This window comes from Rutidosis leptorrhynchoides, chromosome 5 (genome assembly GCF_046630445.1).
Source record: "Rutidosis leptorrhynchoides isolate AG116_Rl617_1_P2 chromosome 5, CSIRO_AGI_Rlap_v1, whole genome shotgun sequence".
Classification (NCBI taxonomy): Eukaryota; Viridiplantae; Streptophyta; class Magnoliopsida; order Asterales; family Asteraceae; genus Rutidosis; species Rutidosis leptorrhynchoides.
The window spans coordinates 222,188,893-222,212,503 of NC_092337.1; positions in this window are offsets into that span (position 1 = coordinate 222,188,893).

Consider the following 23,611-nt stretch of genomic DNA (forward strand, 5'->3'; position numbering starts at 1 on the left):
TTTCTATAACTATAACAATCTTATTTCAAGTGATGATCTTACTTGAACTTGTTTTCGTGTCATGATTTTGCTTCAAGAACTTTGAGCCATCCAAGGATCCATTGAAGCTAGATCCATTTTTCTCTTTTCCAGTAGGTTCATCCAAGGAACTTAAGGTAGTAATGATGTTCATAACATCATTCGATTCATACATATAAAGCTATCTTATTCGAAGGTTTAAACTTGTAATCACTAGAACATAGTTTAGTTAATTCTAAACTTGTTCGCAAACAAAAGTTAATCCTTCTAACTTGACTTTTAAAATCAACTAAACACATGTTCTATATCTATATGATATGCTAACTTAATGATTTAAAACCTGGAAACACGAAAAACACCGTAAAACCGGATTTACGCCGTCGTAGTAACACCGCGGGCTGTTTTGGGTTAGTTAATTAAAAACTATGATAAACTTTGATTTAAAAGTTGTTATTCTGAGAAAATGATTTTTATTATGAACATGAAACTATATCCAAAAATTATGGTTAAACTCAAAGTGGAAGTATGTTTTCTAAAATGGTCATCTAGACGTCGTTCTTTCGACTGAAATGACTACCTTTACAAAAACGACTTGTAACTTATTTTTCCGACTAGAAACCTATACTTTTTTTGTTTAGATTCATAAAATAGAGTTCAATATGAAACCATAGCAATTTAATTCACTCAAAACGGATTTAAAATGAAGAAGTTATGGGTAAAACAAGATTGGATAATTTTTCTCATTTTAGCTACGTGAAAATTGGTAACAAATCTATTCCAACCATAACTTAATCAACTTGTATTATATATTATGTAATCTTGAGATACCATAGACACGTATACAATGTTTCGACCTATCATGTCGACACATCTATATATATTTCGGAACAACCATAGACACTCTATATGTGAATGTTGGAGTTAGCTATACAGGGTTGAGGTTGATTCCAAAATATATATAGTTTGAGTTGTGATCAATACTGAGATACGTATACACTGGGTCGTGGATTGATTCAAGATAATATTTATCGATTTATTTCTGTACATCTAACTGTGGACAACTAGTTGTAGGTTACTAACGAGGACAGCTGACTTAATAAACTTAAAACATCAAAATATATTAAAAGTGTTGTAAATATATTTTGAACATACTTTGATATATATGTATATATTGTTATAGGTTCGTGAATCAACCAGTGGCCAAGTCTTACTTCCCGACGAAGTAAAAATTTGTGAAAGTGAGTTATAGTCCCACTTTTAAAATCTAATATTTTTGGGATGAGAATACATGCAGGTTTTATAAATGATTTACAAAATAGACACAAGTACGTGAAACTACATTCTATGGTTGAATTATCGAAATCGAATATGCCCCTTTTTATTAAGTCTGGTAATCTAAGAATTAGGGAACAGACACCCTAATTGACGCGAATCCTAAAGATAGATCTATTGGGCCTAACAAACCCCATCCAAAGTACCGGATGCTTTAGTACTTCGAAATTTATATCATATCCGAAGGGTGTCCCGGAATGATGGGGATATTCTTATATATGCATCTTGTTATTGTCGGTTACCAGGTGTTCACCATATGAATGATTTTTATCTCTATGTATGGGATGTGTATTGAAATATGAAATCTTGTGGTCTATTGTTACGATTTGATATATATAGGTTAAACCTATAACTCACCAACATTTTTGTTGACGTTTTAAGCATGTTTATTCTCAGGTGATTATTAAGAGCTTCCGCTGTCGCATACTTAAATAAGGACAAGATTTGGAGTCCATGCTTGTATGATATTGTGTAAAAACTGCATTCAAGAAACTTATTTTGTTGTAACATATTTGTATTGTAAACCATTATGTAATGGTCGTGTGTAAACATGATATATTAGATTATCATTATTTGATAATCTACGTAAAGCTTTTTAAACCTTTATTGATGAAATAAAGGTTATGGTTTGTTTAAAAATGAATGCAGTCTTTGAAAAACGTCTCATATAGAGGTCAAAACCTCGCAACGAAATCAATTAATATGGAACGTTTTTAATCAATAAGAACGGGACATTTCACATTTTACCACCAAAGGCCCCCACATTTTTTTGAAAAATTCGAATCGACCTCCCAAACAGGGGGGTAAAGTGTCAAATAACCATTTTAATAAAAAATCTTAAATAAACTCCACCCAAATATTCAACGGGTCATATCTTCTCGCTCGCAACGAGTTAAATTTTTCCGACACCATCGTTAAACTCGAAATAATTTTAGGAACACAATGTCACTAGCTATACGCAAAGTTTTGACGCTTTTTAAAAAACGCTAAATATTTGGGGTACTTTTCGTACACGTTGATTTTGCGTTAAATTTTTAATAGTCGACAATTCCATAACGAAATGCGGAGATGCACATATATTGTTAATTTAAAATAACATTTAAATCTCTCACGGGTTATACCTTTTAGTTCGACTCGAGTTGCGCTTCAACGACATAATCGTAAGCCACAAAATAATTTTATTAAACGCAATAAAATACATTAAAAATCGAACCCCCGGCGCGAAGCGAGGGTTCAATAACTAGTTTCAACCAATTAGGGGGTGGGCAGTTCTATATTCCTATGTCGGCCATCTTTTTCCTTTTTTGCTTAAAAAACCTTTGGTCAATAATTAATATGTAATTATAATCTTTACTTTACGTCTAATTAATGTGACAATCTGTAAGTTTTTAATTTCACCTCGTAATATTAAGTTATATTTATATGGAGGATGTTAATTATAATCGTTAACGTTAATGTTACTAATATATAGCTTTTTTTTTTTTTTTTTTTTTTTTTTTTTTTAATTCGGATATGCCCACCACGTCCGGTCGACATTTGGATCCTCGTGTAGTGAAGGACCAGAACAAGGCAAAGATGGCTAAGGTTTCATTTGTGCATAGGAATGCAGAGGATGTGAACAAGTCAAAGGATGATGGTAACAAGTTCGTGCATAGGTATGAAAAGGAGAGTGGAGATTCCGACAACAATGGTCCCGAGTTTTGCGAAGTGGATTGGAACATTGGTTTTTTTGAAAGTCTTGAGATGGAAGGTTCTCTTCCTATTCCCGTACCGGGTGTTAGGATTGGTAACGACTCGACAAAGGTATCTTCATATACGATTGAGAACCTGGAAGGCAAAAAATTCAATTGTTTAAAGGTGTATGGCGTGGTTGTTAAGCCGATCATAAAGACTCGGAAGAGGAATGGTAAGGGTAAAGAGGTTGGCGGGTAGTTCTTGAGCGGTGTTGGATAGTGTCTTTTATCTAGTTTTCATTTAGATCTGATCATTGTCTATGATTGTTTTGGTTGTGGCTTTTTGTTTTTCTGTCCTATGTACGATTTTGTGTTAAGGTTGCTCATAGTTCGTTTTTAATTAGCTTTGGCTCTTTTATTCGTTCGGTACGATTATACTTTTGTTCGTTTTTTTCATCGATCGATGAAAAGACATTTTTTTTTATGTTATTGTTATTTTAGCCTCCCAAAAAACAAAATTTTATATTTATAACTCAAAGTCATGATAATTAAATAAATAAATATAAATACTATACTAATATAAAAAGTAAATAGTAGTGTATAAAAAAGAACATTTATATTTTGTACTGTAATTATTTGATCGACCTTTGATCAAACCAAAATTGTTCGGTTTGAGTGCAAATAAATTAGAAGAAGAATTTAACCTTTGGAAGGGGTTCCTTCGGTTAAATGGGATACGGATGTGGTGGTGTTGTTTGTCTTTTTCCGAGCCTCCAAGGTAAGCTGCAGAAGAAGATTAGTGTGCGCGAGTTGGTTAGATGATCGATTAGCCTTCAAATGAGGCCTGGGGGTGCTATTTATAGATTGGTAATTGACGGTTATCCATGATAACCATTATAATAGCACCCACGATCTATAACTGCTACTAGAACCTTCTAATCATGCCTACGACCCACTACACGTTCTCCACGTTCCTGAAATGTAGGGAAATAGCCCAGTTCAGCAATACCAAGTCAACCTTGTGAGGACGTCACGCTACCCATCGCGTGGGGTTGACTTGAATGCACAAGTTTGACCATTTGACTGGACATCACATTGTTTCACTTGACAAAGCATTAGGTTCCCGACAGGTTCGTGCGCTGGACGTCATGCGTTGCACGTGACGCCACCAATGGCGTGACGTACGTCATTAAGTCCCCCCACGAGTGAAACGACATCATTATTACAGCTGTAAGAAGTGAAACGACGAGAATCTAACGGTTACGAACCCATGATGGAAAGACACGTGGACGTCCAAGATTAAAGCCCAAAGTTGAGGCCTATTCGAAGCCGTTCCTATAAATAGGGGTTTTTACCTCCTCATTTTTACTTACCCCTTACGTTTACACACTTATACTCAAGCCATCTGTTGCAAATATACTCACGTATTTCTACATTTTCATCGCATATCGACACTGTATTCCTTTCAAAGGTTAGTTCATAATGTCTAAGGCAGATGTTGCGACGGAACGTAGTAACGTCACCACCGATCAGCTTGAGGACTATATTGGCAAATATCCACCGCTTGCCAGTTGGCATGTTATGGTGGCGACAGATGAGCAGCGCGCTCACACTCCTCCTCCTCCAGAACACTTTGCGTTATACATGAAGGCGATATCGATAGGCAATCTACGCTTACCGCTATCGCCTTTCGTAGCGTCTGTTCTAGAACACTACTATATTAGCGTCTCCCAGCTTCACCCTCACGCGTGGCAACGCGTGATCATATTTGAGATGTTTTTTAGGGGGCAGAACCGTCCCGCTCTTCTGAACGTTTTTTGGGCGACCTTTAAGTTATCTGCTTCCGGGAAGGGTTGGTGTACCTTCGAGAAGAAGTGTAATTCCACTTCAAAGAAATCCCCCTCCCTCCATGACTGGAGGGATATGTATGTATACGTTCACCAGAACGCACTTGGAGAAGGGCATGCCCACTTGGTTCCGTGGCACTTCAGCCGTTCACCCGATCTTTCAAAGACACCGGATTTGAATCCGGAGGAGTGTGCTTTATTCAACTTCTGTAAGAATGCAGAACTAGACATACGTCCTTACACGGATGTGATGTTGAAGCTAGGTAACGTTCAATGTTACTGGCCATGGGCGAACAAGGTGCCGATGATTCTTCATAACGTAATGGGTATGCTCTTGATGCCGTAGCGTTCTTTGTAAGTACTCCCTTCGTCAATATTTTAATATATTCTTAACTGTGCAGAGATGGACTTCGGGCAAGCTATTCGCCGTCCCACGCTTGAGGGGTTGAAGCTTAAGAAGGTAGAGAAGTCCAAGCTTCCTGAAGGCGATCCCCGCAAGGGAGGGGAGCCTGCTGTTGAATCATCAACAAATGCCACCACCGAAACCGGTGGCGTGTCACAGACGTAGACTTCCACCCCGGCTTCCAATCCGGAACCGATATCTGTTGCGCCACCAGTGCCGCCAAAAGGGCAAAAACGCTACAGCCCGGCCACGTATCTGGTGACCCCTGGTGGCAACAAAAGACCGAAAAGAGCCAAGGAGATTGCCGAGAGCAACCTAGATAGTTTCTAACACGAACCCAGTAAGGGTGGGTACTATTTCAATCCTGATAATAACGTCAATACTTCACCAATATCACAATGGCGGAAACTAATAAAAGTTATTGTTTCAGGGGGTCAGACCAATCCTCCGGTGATCAACATTGAGGACATATCTCACGTGCAACAGCCGGAAAAGGTTGTTACGTTGTCAAGTTTTGGCACCGGTTCTGGCCATCAACAATCCAGTCATCACAGCGATTCTCGGGAGGTTCCTCATTCCCCCGGGTTTGGCAAACAGCCGACGTTTTGTCACCTTAACGTCATATGGGACGTGTGTAGTGACCCGAACTTTTCCATGTTTATATATATTAATTGAGATTGATATTTACATGATTAAATGTTTCCAACATGTTAAGCAATCAAACTTGTTAAGACTTGATTAATTGAAATATGTTTCATATAGACAATTGACCACCCAAGTTGACCGGTGATTCACGAACGTTAAAACTTGTAAAAACTATATGATGACATATATATGGATATATATATATATATATATATATATATATATATATATATATATATATATATATATATATATATATATATATATAGTTAACATGATACTATGATAAGTAAACATATCATTAAGTATATTAACAATGAACTACATATGTAAAAACAAGACTACTAACTTAATGATTTTTAAACGAGACATATATGTAACGATTATCGTTGTAAAGACATTTAATGTATATATATCATATTAAGAGATATTCATACATGATAATATCATGATAATATAATAATTTAAAATCTCATTTGATAGTATAAACATTGGGTTAACAACATTTAACAAGATCGTTAACCTAAAGGTTTCAAAACAACACTTGCATGTAACGACTAACGATGACTTAACGACTCAGTTAAAATGTATATACATGTAGTGTTTTAATATGTATTTATACACTTTTGAAAGACTTCAATACACTTATAAAAATACTTCTACTTAAAAAAATGCTTACAATTACATCCTCGTTCAGTTTCATCAACAATTCTACTCGTATGCACCCGTATTCGTACTCGTACAATACACAGCTTTTAGATGTATGTACTATTGGTATATACACTCCAATGATCAGCTCTTAGCAGCCCATGTGAGTCACCTAACACATGTGGGAACCATCATTTGGCAACTAGCATCAAATATCTCAAAAAATTACAAAAATATGAGTAATCATTCATGACTTATTTACATGAAAACAAAATTACATATCCTTTATATCTAATCCATACACCAACGACCAAAAACACCTACAAACACTTTCATTCTTCAATTTTCTTCATCTAATTGATCTCTCTCAAGTTCTATCTTCAAGTTCTAAGTGTTCTTCATAAATTCTACAAGTTCTAGTTACATAAAATCAAGAATACTTTCAAGTTTGCTAGCTCACTTCCAATCTTGTAAGGTGATCATCCAACCTCAAGAAATCTTTGTTTCTTACAGTAGGTTATCATTCTAATACAAGGTAATAATCATATTCAAACTTTGGTTCAATTTCTATAACTATAACAATCTTATTTCAAGTGATGATCTTACTTGAACTTGTTTTCGTGTCATGATTCTGCTTCAAGAACTTCGAGCCATCCAAGGATCCGTTGAAGCTAGATCCATTTTTCTATTTTCCATTAGGTTTATCCAAGGAACTTAAGGTAGTAATGATGTTCATAACATCATTCGATTCATACATATAAAGCTATCTTATTCGAAGGTTTAAACTTGTAATCACTAGAACATAGTTTAGTTAATTCTAAACTTGTTCGCAAACAAAAGTTAATCCTTCTAACTTGACTTTTAAAATCAACTAAACACATGATCTATATCTATATGATATGCTAACTTAATGATTTAAAACCTGGAAACACGAAAAACATCGTAAAACCGGATTTACGCCGTCGTAGTAACACCGCGGGCTGTTTTGGGTTAGTTAATTAAAAACTATGATAAACTTTGATTTAAAAGTTGTTATTCTGAGAAAATTATTTTTATTATGAACATGAAACTATATCCAAAAATTATGGTTAAACTCAAAGTGGAAGTATGTTTTCTAAAATGGTCATCTAGACTTCGTTCTTTCGACTGAAATGACTACCTTTACAAAAATGAATTGTAACTTGTTTTTCCGACTATAAACCTATACTTTTTCTGTTTAGATTCATAAAATAGAGTTCAATATGAAACCATATCAATTTGATTCACTCAAAACGGATTTAAAATGAAGAAGTTATGGGCAAAACAAGATTGGATAATTTTTCTCATTTTAGCTACGTGAAAATTGGTAACAAATCTATTCCAACCATAACTTAATCAACTTGTATTGTATATTATGTAATCTTGAGATACCATAGACACGTAAACAATGTTTCGACCTATCATGTCGACACATCTATATATATTTCGGAACAACCATAGACACTCTATATGTGAATGTTGGAGTTAGCTATACAGGGTTGAGGTTGATTCCAAAATATATATAGTTTGAGTTGTGATCAATACTGAGATACGTATACACTGGGTTGTGGATTGATTCAAGATAATATTTATCGATTTATTTCTGTACATCTAACTGTGGACAACTAGTTGTAGGTTACTAACGAGGACAGCTGACTTAATAAACTTAAAACATCAAAATATATTAAAAGTGTTGTAAATATATTTTGAACATACTTTGATATATATGTATATATTGTTATAGGTTCGTGAATCAACCAGTGGCCAAGTCTTACTTCCCGACGAAGTAAAAATCTGTGAAAGTGAGTTATAGTCCCACTTTTAAAATCTAATATTTTTGGGATGAGAATACATGCAGGTTTTATAAATGATTTACAAAATAGACACAAGTACGTGAAACTACATTCTATGGTTGAATTATCAAAATCGAGTATGCCCCTTTTTATTAAGTCTGGTAATCTAAGAATTAGGGAACAGACACCCTAATTGACGCGAATCCTAAAGATAGATCTATTGGGCCTAACAAACCCCATCCAAAGTACCGGATGCTTTAGTACTTCGAAATTTATATCATATTCGAAGGGTGTCCCGGAATGATGGGGATATTCTTATATATGCATCTTGTTAATGTCGGTTACCAGGTGTTCACCATATGAATGATTTTTATCTCTATGTATGGGATGTGTATTGAAATATGAAATCTTGTGGTCTATTATTATGATTTGATATATATAGGTTAAACCTATAACTCACCAACATTTTTGTTGACGTTTTAAGCATGTTTATTCTCAGGTGATTATTAAGAGCTTCCGCTATTGCATACTTAAATAAGGACGAGATTTGGAGTCCATGCTTGTATGATATTGTGTAAAAACTGCATTCAAGAAACTTATTTTGTTGTAACATATTTGTATTGTAAACCATTATGTAATGGTCATGTGTAAACAGTATATTTTATATTATCATTATTTGATAATCTACGTAAAGCTTTTTAAACCTTTATTGATGAAATAAAGGTTATGGTTTGTTTTAAAATGAATGTAGTCTTTGAAAAACGTCTCATATAGAGGTCAAAACCTCGCAACGAAATTAATTAATATGGAACGTTTTTAATCAATAAGAACGGGACATTTCAGTTGGTATCCGAGCGTTGGTCTTAGAGAACCAGAATTTTGCATTAGTGTGTCTTATCGAGTTTGTTAGGATGCATTAGTGAGTCTGGACTTCGACCCTGTTTATTTGAAAAATGATTGCTTAACAAATTTTGTTGGAAACTATATATTTTTAACATGTGAATATTATGTGATATATTAATCTCTTAACGTGTTTGATATTATGTGATAGATGTCTACCTCTAGAACAAGTCCCATTGACTCACCTAATAATAATGAAGAGTCAAATGTAAATTGGAATGATTCGTGGACTGATTCACAAGTTCCCGAAGAGGAACCAGAAGAAGAGTCGGAACCGGAAGAAGAATCGGAACCGGATGAAGAAATAGAACCGGTGGGGGAAATAATAAAACGGTTAAGTAAAAGAAAATCCTCAACCAACCGACCAAGGTTAATTATGGTCAATGGTGTTTCCGCCAAGGAAGCAAAATATTGGGAGGATTACCAATTCTCCGATGAATCGGATTCAAACGAGAATTCCGATGATGTTATAGAAATTACCCCAAATGAATTTAAAAAGGCAAAAGAAAATAATAAGGGAAAGGGCATAAAAATAGAGAAATCTAATTCCAACCCCGATGAACTTTATATGTATCGTCAACCCCCGAAGTCCTTAAGTTGTAACAATGACCCGGGAACCTCTAAACCACCAGGTTTTTCTAAACCAATGTGGAAAACTACGGCTTGTATTAGGGGAACATCATATATCCCTAGAAACTTGGCAAAACGAACCAAAACCGAAGAAGAAGAAACAAGCGAGTCGGAATAAGATAGTTGTATTAGTGTGGTGTAATATATGTAATATAGTGTGCTTATGCTTTATGATATATGTAAAAATTGCTTGTATTAATAAGTATTTTTTTTATGAATCTAACTCTTGTCTATTTTACAGTATAAAAACACAAAATGGATAGACAACCCAATATTTTAAGAGACCTACCCGGAGACATGACTGATGAAATCTTGTCTAGAGTCGGCACAACTATTTAAGGCGAGATCAGTTTGTAAGACATTCGAAGAACGTTCCAAGAATGCCTTGGTTTATAAAAGGCTTTCGTTCGAAAGATGAGGGATATCACATTGGGAAATCCATAAGTTACGATGTGTTTACTTTGACGCATATATTGCGAGGAACCCAAATGCTATTTTACGCAATGGGTTAAGAAATTATTTTGACTCAATATATCCGAATATTAGACTTCGTGATTTAGAAAAAGCGGCTAACATTCAACATAAAGAAGCATGTTATGCTTACGGATTAGTAATGTTCGCTTCTCACCAAAGTGAGAACAAAAACATCGAGCTACAACTATTAAACAAAACGTTCCCACAAGTGACGGAGTCGGTAATTGGGGTAAGAAATGAGGTTTTTAGATTATTACGGGACTGTTGGACATTACGTAACCCTCGTCCCTTTGACGACGTTACAACACGCTGTCTTATCAACGGCCATAACGGTTATGTTCCACAAGACCAAGGATGGGAAGTAATCCTAGTAAAACCAGAATGCATGACTTGTTTCTGGATGTATGAATTACGTGTCTTTATTGCCTTTGCTGAACGACTTGTGTACTAGCTAGAATTATCTTCACAACCATCTTGTATCAAATTTATTGTGTGCTATATTTCATGCTATATGTAAAATAAGCGGTATTGTAAGTTTGTAAAATATTGTGTAAAAGTTTGAACGCGAAATATTATTATAATCAGTTTTTCATATAGAATTGTAGTAGTTGAATTGTATATTAGCTACTAAGTATGAACTTAACGGGTAGGTACTACCCGAATTTAAACTTATAAAACTCTAATATGAAGAAAAAGCTTTTATAAATGAGTTCATATTATGCTACGAAATACTATTAACTACTCTTAATATTCTGTATGATTAACTTGTTCCATTTGACTATTTTGAAGGAAATGACACCGACTACTCAACAAACCGTGAATATGAATGAAGAGGAATTCCGTACTTTTCTAGCTTCAAACATAGCCGCAGTACAGGCTGCGCTACATACCAACAATAACCTTGGATCTAGCAGTACAGGAAATCGTATAGGATGCACCTACAAAGAATTCACTGCCTGCAAACCTTTGGAATTTGATGGAACTGAAGGACCGATCGGATTGAAACGGTGGACCGAGAAGGTCGAATCGGTGTTTGCCATAAGTAAGTGTACTGAAGAGGACAAAGTGAAGTACGCTACGCATACCTTCACAGGTTCTGCGTTAACATGGTGGAATACCTATCTAGAGCAAGTGGGACAAGACGATGCGTACGCACTACCGTGGTCAGCATTCAAGCACTTGATGAACGAGAAGTACCGTCCCAGAACCGAGGTCAATAAGCTCAAGACAGAACTTAGAGGATTACGAACCCAAGGATTTGATATTACCACGTATGAAAGACGATTCACAGAATTGTGCCTATTGTGTCCGGGAGCATTTGAAGATGAGGAAGAGAAGATCGACGCGTTTGTGAAAGGATTACCGGAAAGAATCCAAGAAGATATAAGTTCACATGAGCCCGCCTCCATACAACAGGCATGTAGAATGGCTCACAAACTAGTGAACCAGATTGAAGAAAGAATTAAAGAACAGATTGCTGAAGAGGCCAATGTGAAGTAAGTCAAAAGAAAGTGGGAGGAAAATGGTGATAAGAATCACCAATACAACAACAACAGCAATTACAACAATAATCGCAACAATTATCCCAACAATCGCAACATCAATCGCAACTACAACAAACGGCCCAACAACAACAACAACAACAACAACAACAACAACAACAACAACAGCAACTACAACAATCATCCCAACAACAATAATAACCGCAACAACAACAACAACAATCAGAAGCAGCTATGCCAAATGTGTGAAAAGTATCACTCGGGGTTCTGCACCAAATTTTGCAACAAGTGTAAAAGAAATGATCATAGCGCGGCGAAGTGTGAGGTCTACGGACCAGGGATTAATAGAACGAAAGGAATAAATGGTGTCAGAAGGAGTACTGGCGGAGCAAGTAGTGTCGGAGCAAGTTATGCCAATGTAGTTTGTTATAAATGTGGAAAACCGGGCCATATTATTAGAAATTGCCCGAACCAGGAGAACACGAATGGACAAGGCCGCGGAAGAGTTTTCAATATTAATGCGGCAGAGGCACAGGAAGACCCGGAGTTTGTTACGGGTACGTTTCTTATTGACAATAAATCTGCTTACGTTTTATTTGATTCGGGTGCGGATAGAAGCTATATGAGTAGAGATTTTTGTGCTAAATTAAGTTGTCCATTGACGCCTTTGGATAGTAAATTTTTACTCGAATTAGCAAATGGTAAATTAATTTCAGCAGATAATATATGTCGGAATTGAGAAATTAAACTGGTTACCGAAACATTTAAGATTGATTTGATACCAGTAGAGTTAGGGAGTTTTGATGTGATAATCGGTATGGACTGGTTGAAAGAAGTGAAAGCAGAGATCGTTTGTTACAAAAATGCAATTCGCATTATACGAGAAAAAGGAAAACCCTTAATGGTGTACGGAGAAAAGGGCAACACGAAGCTACATCTTATTAGTAATTTGAAAGCACAAAAACTAATAAGAAAAGGTTGCTATGCTGTTCTAGCACACGTCGAGAAAGTACAAACTGAAGAAAAGAGCATCAATGATGTTCCCATTGTAAAAGAATTTCCCGATGTATTTCCGAAAGAATTACCGGGATTACCCCCACATCGATCCGTTGAATTTCAAATAGATCTTGTACCGGGAGCTGCACCAATAGCTCGTGCTCCTTACAGATTCGCACCCAGCGAGATGAAAGAACTGCAAAGCCAATTACAAGAACTTTTAGAGCGTGGTTTCATTCAACAAAGCACATCACCGTGGGGAGCTCCTGTTTTGTTTGTCAAGAAGAAAGATGGTACATTCAGGTTGTGTATCGACTACCGAGAGTTGAACAAACTTACCATCAAGAACCGCTACCCATTACCGAGAATCGACGACTTATTTGATCAACTACAAGGCTCGTCTGTTTATTTAAAGATTGACTTACGTTCCGGGTATCATCAAATGCGGGTGAAAGAAGATGATATTCCAAAGACTGCTTTCAGAACACGTTATGGTCATTACGAGTTTATGGTCATGCCGTTTGGTTTAACTAATGCACCAGCTATGTTCATGGACCTTATGAACCGAGTGTGTGGACCATACCTTGACAATTTTGTCATTGTTTTCATTGATGACATACTTATTTACTCAAAGAATGACCAAGAACATGGTGAACATTTGAGAAAGGTGTTAGAAGTATTGAGGAAGGAAGAATTGTACGCTAAGTTTTCAAAGTGTGCATTTTGGTTGGAAGAAGTTCAATTCCTCGGTCACATAGTGAACAAAGAACGTATTAAGGTGGATCCGGCAAAGATAGAAACTGTTGAAAAGTGGGAAACCCCGAAAACTCCGAAACACATACGCCAGTTTTTAGGACTAGCTGGTTACTACAGAAGGTTCATCCAAGACTTTTCCAGAATAGCAAAACCCTTGACTGCATTAACGCATAAAGGGAAGAAATTTGAATGGAATGATGAACAAGAGAAAGCGTTTCAGTTATTGAAGAAAAAGCTAACTACGGCACCTATATTGTCATTGCCAGAAGGGAATTATGATTTTGTGATTTATTGTGACGCATCAAAGCAAGGTCTCGGTTGTGTATTAATGCAACGAACGAAGGTGATTGCTTATGCGTCTAGACAATTGAAGATTCACGAACAAAATTATACGACGCATGATTTGGAATTAGGCGCGGTTGTTTTTGCATTAAAGACTTGGAGGCACTACTTATATGGGGTCAAAAGTATTATATATACCGACCACAAAAGTCTTCAACACATATTTAATCAGAAACAACTGAATATGAGGCAGCGTAGGTGGATTGAATTATTGAATGATTACGACTTTGAGATTCGTTACCACCCGGGGAAGGCAAATGTGGTAGCCGATGACTTGAGCAGGAAGGACAGAGAACCCATTCGAGTAAAATCTATGAATATAATGATTCATAATAACCTTACTACTTAAATAAAGGAGGCGCAACAAGGAGTTTTAAAAGAGGGAAATTTAAAATATGAAATACCCAAAGGATCGGAGAAGCATCTTAATATTCGGGAAGACAGAACCCGGTATAGGGCTGAAAGGAATTGGGTACCAAAATTTGGAGATATGAGAGAAATGGTACTTAGAGAAGCTCATAAAACCAGATACTCAATACATCCTGGAACGGGGAAGATGTACAAGGATCTCAAGAAAAATTTTTGGTGGCCGGGTATGAAAGCCGATGTTGCTAAATACGTAAGAGAATGTTTGACGTGTTCTAAGGTCAAAGCTGAGCATCAGAAACCATCAGGTCTACTTCAACAACCCGAAATCCCGGAATGGAAATGGGAAAACATTACCATGGATTTCATCACTAAATTTCCAAGGACTGCAAGTGGTTTTGATACTATTTGGGTAATAGTTGATCGTCTCACCAAATCAGCACACTTCCTGCCAATAAGAGAAGATGACAAGATTGAGAAGTTAGCACGACTGTATTTGAAGGAAGTCGTCTCCAGACATGGAATACCAATCTCTATTATCTCTGATAGGGATGGCAGATTTATTTCAAGATTCTGGCAGACATTACAGCAAGCATTAGGAACTCGTCTAGACATGAGTACTGCCTATCATCCACAAACTGATGGGCAGAGCGAAAGGACGATACAAATGCTTGAAGACATGCTACGAGCATGTGTTATTGATTTCGGAAACAGTTGGGATCGACATCTACCGTTAGCAGAATTTTCCTACAACAACAGCTACCATTCAAGCATTGAGATGGTGCCGTTTGAAGCACTTTATGGTAGAAAGTGCAGGTCTCCGATTTGTTGGAGTGAAGTGGGGGATAGACAGATTACGGGTCCGGAGATTATACAAAAAACTACCGAGAAGATCATCCAAATTCAACAACGGTTGAAAACCGCCCAAAGTCGACAAAAGAGCTACGCTGACATTAAAAAAAAAGATATAGAATTTGAAATTGGAGAGATGGTCATGCTTAAAGTTGCACCTTGGAAAGGCGTTGTTCGATTTGGTAAATGAGGGAAATTAAATCCAAAGTATATTGGACCATTCAAGATTATTGATCGTGTCGGACCAGTAGCTTACCGACTTGAGTTACCTCAACAACTCGTGGCTGTACATAACACTTTCCACGTCTCGAATTTGAAGAAATGTTTTGCTAAAGAAGATCTCACTATTCCGTTAGATGAAATCCAAATCAACGAAAAACTTCAATTCATCGAAGAACCCGTCGAAATAATGGATCGTGAGGTTAAAAGACTTAAGCAAAACAAGATACCAATTGTTAAGGTTCGATGGAATGCTCGTAGAGGACCCGAGTTCACCTGGGAGCGTGAAGATCAGATGAAGAAGAAATACCCGCATCTATTTCCAGAAGATTCGTCAACACCTTCAACAGCTTAAAATTTCGGGACGAAATTTATTTAACGGGTAGGTACTGTAGTGACCCGAACTTTTCCATGTTTATATATATTAATTGAGATTGATATTTACATGATTAAATGTTTCCAACATGTTAAGCAATCAAACTTGTTAAGACTTGATTAATTGAAATATGTTTCATATAGACAATTGACCACCCAAGTTGACCGGTGATTCACGAACGTTAAAACTTGTAAAAACTATATGATGACATATATATGGATATATATATATAGTTAACATGATACTATGATAAGTAAACATATCATTAAGTATATTAACAATGAACTACATATGTAAAAACAAGACTACTAACTTAATGATTTTTAAACGAGACATATATGTAACGATTATCGTTGTAAAGACATTTAATGTATATATATCATATTAAGAGATATTCATACATGATAATATCATGATAATATAATAATTTAAAATCTCATTTGATATTATAAACATTGGGTTAACAACATTTAACAAGATCGTTAACCTAAAGGTTTCAAAACAACACTTACATGTAACGACTAACGATGACTTAACGACTCAGTTAAAATGTATATACATGTAGTGTTTTAATATGTATTTATATACTTTTGAAAGACTTCAATACACTTATCAAAATACTTCTACTTAACAAAAATGCTTACAATTACATCCTCGTTCAGTTTCATCAACAATTCTACTCGTATGCACCCGTATTCATACTCGTACAATACACAGCTTTTAGATGTATGTACTATTGGTATATGTAGTGACCCGAACTTTTCCATGTTTATATATATTAATTGAGATTGATATTTACATGATTAAATGTTTCCAACATGTTAAGCAATCAAACTTGTTAAGACTTGATTAATTGAAATATGTTTCATATAGACAATTGACCACCCAAGTTGACTGGTGATTCACGAACGTTAAAACTTGTAAAAACTATATGATGACATATATATGGATATATATATAGTTAACATGATACTATGATAAGTAAACATATCATTAAGTATATTAACAATGAACTACATATGTAAAAACAAGACTACTAACTTAATGATTTTTAAACGAGACATATATGTAACGATTATCGTTGTAAAGACATTTAATGTATATATATCATATTAAGAGATATTCATACATGATAATATCATGATAATATAATAATTTAAAATCTCATTTGATATTATAAACATTGGGTTAACAACATTTAACAAGATCGTTAACCTAAAGGTTTCAAAACAACATTTACATGTAACGACTAACGATGACTTAACGACTCAGTTAAAATGTATATACATGTAGTGTTTTAATATGTATTTATACACTTTTGAAAGACTTCAATACACTTATCAAAATACTTCTACTTAACAAAAATGCTTACAATTACATCCTCGTTCAGTTTCATCAACAATTCTACTCGTATGCACCCGTATTCGTACTCGTACAATACACAGCTTTTAGATGTATGTACTATTGGTATATACACTCCAATGATCAGCTCTTAGCAGCCCATGTGAGTCACCTAACACATGTGGGAACCATCATTTGGCAACTAGCATGAAATATCTCATAAAATTACAAAAATATGAGTAATCATTCATGACTTATTTACATGAAAACAAAATTACATATCCTTTATATCTAATCCATACACCAACGACCAAAAACACCTACAAACACTTTAATTCTTCAATTTTCTTCATCTAATTGATCTCTCTCAAGTTCTATCTTCAAGTTCTAAGTGTTCTTCATAAATTCCAAAAGTTCTAGTTTCATAAAATCAAGAATACTTTCAAGTTTGCTAGCTCACTTCCAATCTTGTAAGGTGATCATCCAACCTCAAGAAATCTTTGTTTCTTACAGTAGGTTATCATTCTAATACAAGGTAATAATCATATTCAAACTTTGGTTCAATTTCTATAACTATAACAATCTTATTTCAAGTGATGATCTTACTTGAACTTGTTTTCGTGTCATGATTCTGCTTCAAGAACTTCGAGCCATCCAAGGATCCATTGAAGCTAGATCCATTTTTCTCTTTTCCAGTAGGTTTATCCAAGGAACTTAAGGTAGTAATGATGTTCATAGCATCATTCGATTCATACATATAAAGCTATCTTATTCGAAGGTTTAAACTTGTAATCACTAGAACATAGTTTAGTTAATTCTAAACTTGTTCGCAAACAAAAGTTAATCCTTCTAACTTGACTTTTAAAATCAACTAAAGACATGTTCTATATCTATATGATATGCTAACTTAATGATTTAAAACCTGGAAACACGAAAAACACCGTAAAACCGGATTTACGCCGTCGTAGTAACACCGCGGGCTGTTTTGGGTTAGTTAATTAAAAACTATGATAAACTTTGATTTAAAAGTTGTTATTCTGAGAAAATGATTTTTATTATGAACATGAAACTATATCCAAAAATTATGGTTAAACTCAAAGTGGAAGTATGTTTTCTAAAATGGTCATCTAGACGTCGTTCTTTCGACTGAAATGACTACCTTTACAAAAACGACTTGTAACTTATTTTTCCGACTATAAACCTATACTTTTTCTGTTTAGATTCATAAAATAGAGTTCAATATGAAACCATAGCAATTTGATTCACTCAAAACGGATTTAAAATGAAGAAGTTATGGGTAAAACAAGATTGGATAATTTTTCTCATTTTAACTACGTGAAAATTGGTAACAAATATATTCCAACCATAACTTAATCAACTTGTATTGTATATTATGTAATCTTGAGATACCATAGACACGTATACAATGTTTCGACCTATCATGTCGACACATCTATATATATTTCGGAACAACCATAGACACTCTATATGTGAATGTTGGAGTTAGCTATACAGGGTTGAGGTTGATTCCAAAATATATATAGTTTGAGTTGTGATCAATACTGAGATACGTATACACTGGGTCGTGGATTGATTCAAGATAATATTTATCGATTTATTTCTGTACATCTAACTGTGGACAACTAGTTGTAGGTTACTAACGAGGACAGCTGACTTAATAAACTTAAAACATCAAAATATATTAAAAGTGTTGTAAATATATTTTGAACATACTTTGATATATATGTATATATTGTTATAGGTTCGTGAATCAACCAGTGGCCAAGTCTTACTTCCCGACGAAGTAAAAAATCTGTGAAAGTGAGTTATAGTCCCACTTTTAAAATCTAATATTTTTGGGATGAGAATACATGCAGGTTTTATAAATGATTTACAAAATAGACACAAGTACGTGAAACTACATTCTATGGTTGAATTATCGAAATCGAATATGCCCCTTTTTATTAAGTCTGGTAATCTAAGAATTAGGGAACAGACACCCTAATTGACGCGAATCCTAAAGATAGATCTATTGGGCCTAACAAACCCCATCCAAAGTACCGGATGCTTTAGTACTTCGAAATTTATATCATATCCGAAGGGTGTCCCGGAATGATGGGGATATTCTTATATATGCATCTTGTTATTGTCGGTTACCAGGTGTTCACCATATGAATGATTTTTATCTCTATGTATGGGATGTGTATTGAAATATGAAATCTTGTGGTCTATTGTTACGATTTGATATATATAGGTTAAACCTATAACTCACCAACATTTTTGTTGACGTTTAAAGCATGTTTATTCTCAGGTGAATATTAAGAGCTTCCCCTGTTGCATACTAAAATAAGGACAAGATTTGGAGTCCATGTTTGTATGATATTGTGTAAAAACTGCATTCAAGAAACTGATTTCGATGTAACATATTTGTATTGTAAACCATTATGTAATGGTCGTGTGTAAACAGGATATTTTAGATTATCATTATTTGATAATCTACGTAAAGCTTTTTAAACCTTTATTTATGAAATAAAGGTTATGGTTTGTTTTAAAAATGAATGCAGTCTTTGAAAAACGTCTCATATAGAGGTCAAAACCTCGCAACGAAATCAATTAATATGGAACGTTTTTAATCAATAAGAACGGGACATTTCAGTTGGTATCCGAGCGTTGGTCTTAGAGAACCAGAAAATTTGCATTAGTGTGTCTTATCGAGTTTGTTAGGATGCATTAGTGAGTCTGGACTTCGACCGTGTTTTCTTTAAAAATGATTGCTTAACATTTTTGTTGGAAACTATATATTTTTAACATATGAATATTATGTGATATATTAATCTCTTAACGTGTTTGATATTATGTGATAGATGTCTACCTCTAGAACAAGTCCCATTGACTCACCTAATAATAATGAAGAGTCAAATGTAAATTGGAATGATTTGTGGACTGATTCACAAGTTCCCGAAGAGGAACCGGAAGAAGAGTCGGAACCGGAAGAAGAATCGGAACCGGAAGAAGAATCGGAACCGGATGAAGAAATAGAACCGGTGGGGGAAATAATAAAACGGTTAAGTAAAAGAAAATCCTCAACCAACCGACCAAAGTTAATTATGGTCAATGGTGTTTCCGCCAAGGAAGCAAAATATTGGGAGGATTACCAATTCTCCGATGAATCGGATTCCGAAGAGAATTCCGATGATGTTATAGAAATTACCCCAACTGAATTTAAAAAGGCAAAAGAAAATAATAAGGGAAAGGGCATAAAAATAGAGAAATCTAATTCCAACCCCGATGAACTTTATATGTATCGTCAACCCCCGAAGTCCTTAAGTTGTAACAATGACCCGGGAACCTCTAAACCACCAGGTTTTTCTAAACCAATGTGGACAACGACGGCTCGTATTAGGGGAACATCATATATCCCTAGAAACTTGGCAAAACGAACCAAAACCGAAGAAGAAGAAACGAGCGAGTCGGAATAAGATAGTTGTATTCGTGTGGTGTAATATATGTAATATAGTGTTCTTATGCTTTATGATATATGTAAAAATTGCTTGTATTAATAAGTATTTTTTTTATGAATCTAACTCTTGTCTATTTTACAGTTTAAAAACACAAAATGGATAGACAACCCAATATTTTAAGAGACCTACCCGGAGACATGATTGATGAAATCTTGTCTAGAGTCGGCCAGAATTCTTCGGCACAACTATTTAAGGCGAGATCAGTTTGTAAAACATTCGAAGAACGTTCCAAGAATGTCTTGGTTTATAAGAGACTTTCGTTTGAAAGATGGGGGATATCACATTGGGAAACCCATAAGTTACGATGTGTTTACTTTGACGCATATATTGCGGGGAACCCAAATGCTATTTTACGTAACGGGTTAAGAAATTATTTTGACTCAATATATCCGAATATTGGACTTCGTGATTTAGAAAAAGCGGCTAACATGCAACATAAAGAAGCATGTTATGCTTACGGATTAGTAATGTTCGCTTCTCACCAAAGTGAGAACAAGAACATCGGGCTACAACTATTAAACAAAACGTTTCCACAAGTGACGGAGTCGGTAATTGGGGTAAGAAATGAGGTTTTTAGATTATTACGGGACTGTTGGACATTACGTAACCCTCGTCCCTTTGATGACGTTACAACACGCTGTCTTATCAACGGCCATAACGGTTATGTTGCACAAGACCAAGGATGGGAAGTAGTCCTAGTAAAACCAGAATGCATGACTTGTTTCTGGACGTATGAATTACGTGTCTTTATTGCCTTTGCTGAACGACTTGTGTACTAGCTAGAATTGTCTTCACAACTATCTTGTATCAAAGTTATTGTGTGCTATATTTCATGCTTTATGTAAAATAAGCGGTATTGTAAGTTTGTAAAATATTGTATAAAAGTTTGAACGCGAAATATTATTATAATCAGTTTTTCATATAGAATTGTAGTAGTTGAATTGTATATTAGCTACTAAGTATGAACTTAACGGGTAGGTACTACCCGAATTTAAACTTATAAAACGCTAATATGAAGAAAAAGCTTTTATAAATGAGTTCATATTATGCTACGAAATACTATTAACTACTCTTAATATTCTGTATGATTAACTTGTTCCATTTAACTATTTTGAAGGAAATGGCACCGACTACTCGACACACCGTGAATATGAATGAAGAGGAATTCCGTACTTTTCTAGCTTCAAACATAGCCGCAGTACAGGCTGCGCTACATACCAACAATAACCTTGGATCTAGCAGTACAGGAAATCGTGTAGGATGCACCTACAAAGAATTCACTGCCTGCAAACCTTTGGAATTTTATGGAACCGAAGGACCGATCGGATTGAAACGGTGGACCGAGAAGGTTGAATCGGTGTTTGCCATAAGTAAGTGTACTGAAGAGGACAAAGTGAAGTACGCTACTCATACCTTCACAGGTTCTGCGTTAACATGGTGGAATACCTATCTAGAGCAAGTAGGACAAGATGATGCGTACGCACTACCGTGGTCAGCATTCAAGCACTTGATGAACGAGAAGTACCGTCCCAGAACCGAGGTCAATAAGCTCAAGACAGAACTTAGAGGGTTACGAACCCAAGGATTTGATATTACCACGTACGAAAGACGATTCACAGAATTGTGCCTATTGTGTCCGGGAGCATTCGAAGATGAGGAAGAGAAGATCGACGCGTTTGTGAAAGGATTACCGGAAAGAATCCAAGAAGATATAAGTTCACACGAGCCCGCCTCCATACAACAGGCATGTAGAATGGCTCACAAACTCGTGAACCAAATTGAAGAAAGAATTAAAGAACAGACTGCTGAAGAGACCAATGTGAAACAAGTCAAAAGAAAGTGGGAGGAAAACGGTGATAAGAATCACCAATACAACAACAACAGCAATTACAACAATAATCGCAACAATTATCCCAACAATCCAAACATAAATCGCAACTACAACAAACGGCCCAACAACAACAACAACAACAACAACAACAACAGCAACTACAACAATCATCCCAACAACAATAATAACCGCAACAACAACAACAATCCGAAGCAGCTATGCCAAAGGTGTGAAAAGAATCACTCGGGGTTCTGCACCAAATTTTGCAACAAGTGTAAAAGAAATGGTCATAGCGCGGCGAAGTGTGAGGTCTACGGACCAGGGGTTAATAGAACGAAAGGAACAAATGGTGTCGGAACGAGTAATGGCGGAGCAAGTAGTGTCGGAGCAAGTTATGCCAATGTAGTTTGTTATAAATGTGGAAAACCGGGCCACATTATTAGAAATTGCCCGAACCAGGAGAACACGAATGGACAAGGCCGTGGAAGAGTTTTCAATATTAATGCGGCAGAGGCACAGGAAGACCCGGAGCTTGTTACGGGTACGTTTCTTATTGACAATAAATCTGCTTACGTTTTATTTGATTCGGGTGCGGATAGAAGCTATATGAGTAGAGATTTTTGTGCTAAATTAAGTTGTCCATTGACGCCTTTGGATAGTAAATTTTTACTCGAATTAGCAAATGGTAAATTAATTTCAGCAGATAATATATGTCGGAATCGAGAAATTAAACTGGTTAGCGAAACATTTAAGATTGATTTGATACCAGTAGAGTTAGGGAGTTTTGATGTGATAATCGGTATGGACTGGTTGAAAGAAGTGAAAGCGGAGATCGTTTGTTACAAAAATGCAATTCGCATTATACGAGAAAAAGGAAAACCCTTAATGGTGTACGGAGAAAAGGGCAACACGAAGCTACATCTTATTAGTAATTTGAAGGCACAAAAACTAATAAGAAAAGGTTGCTATGCTGTTCTAGCACACGTCGAGAAAGTACAAACTGAAGAAAAGAGCATCAATGATGTTCCCGTCGCAAAAGAATTTCCTGATGTATTTCCGAAAGAATTACCGGGATTACCCCCACATCGATCCGTTGAATTTCAAATAGATCTTGTACCAGGAGCTGCA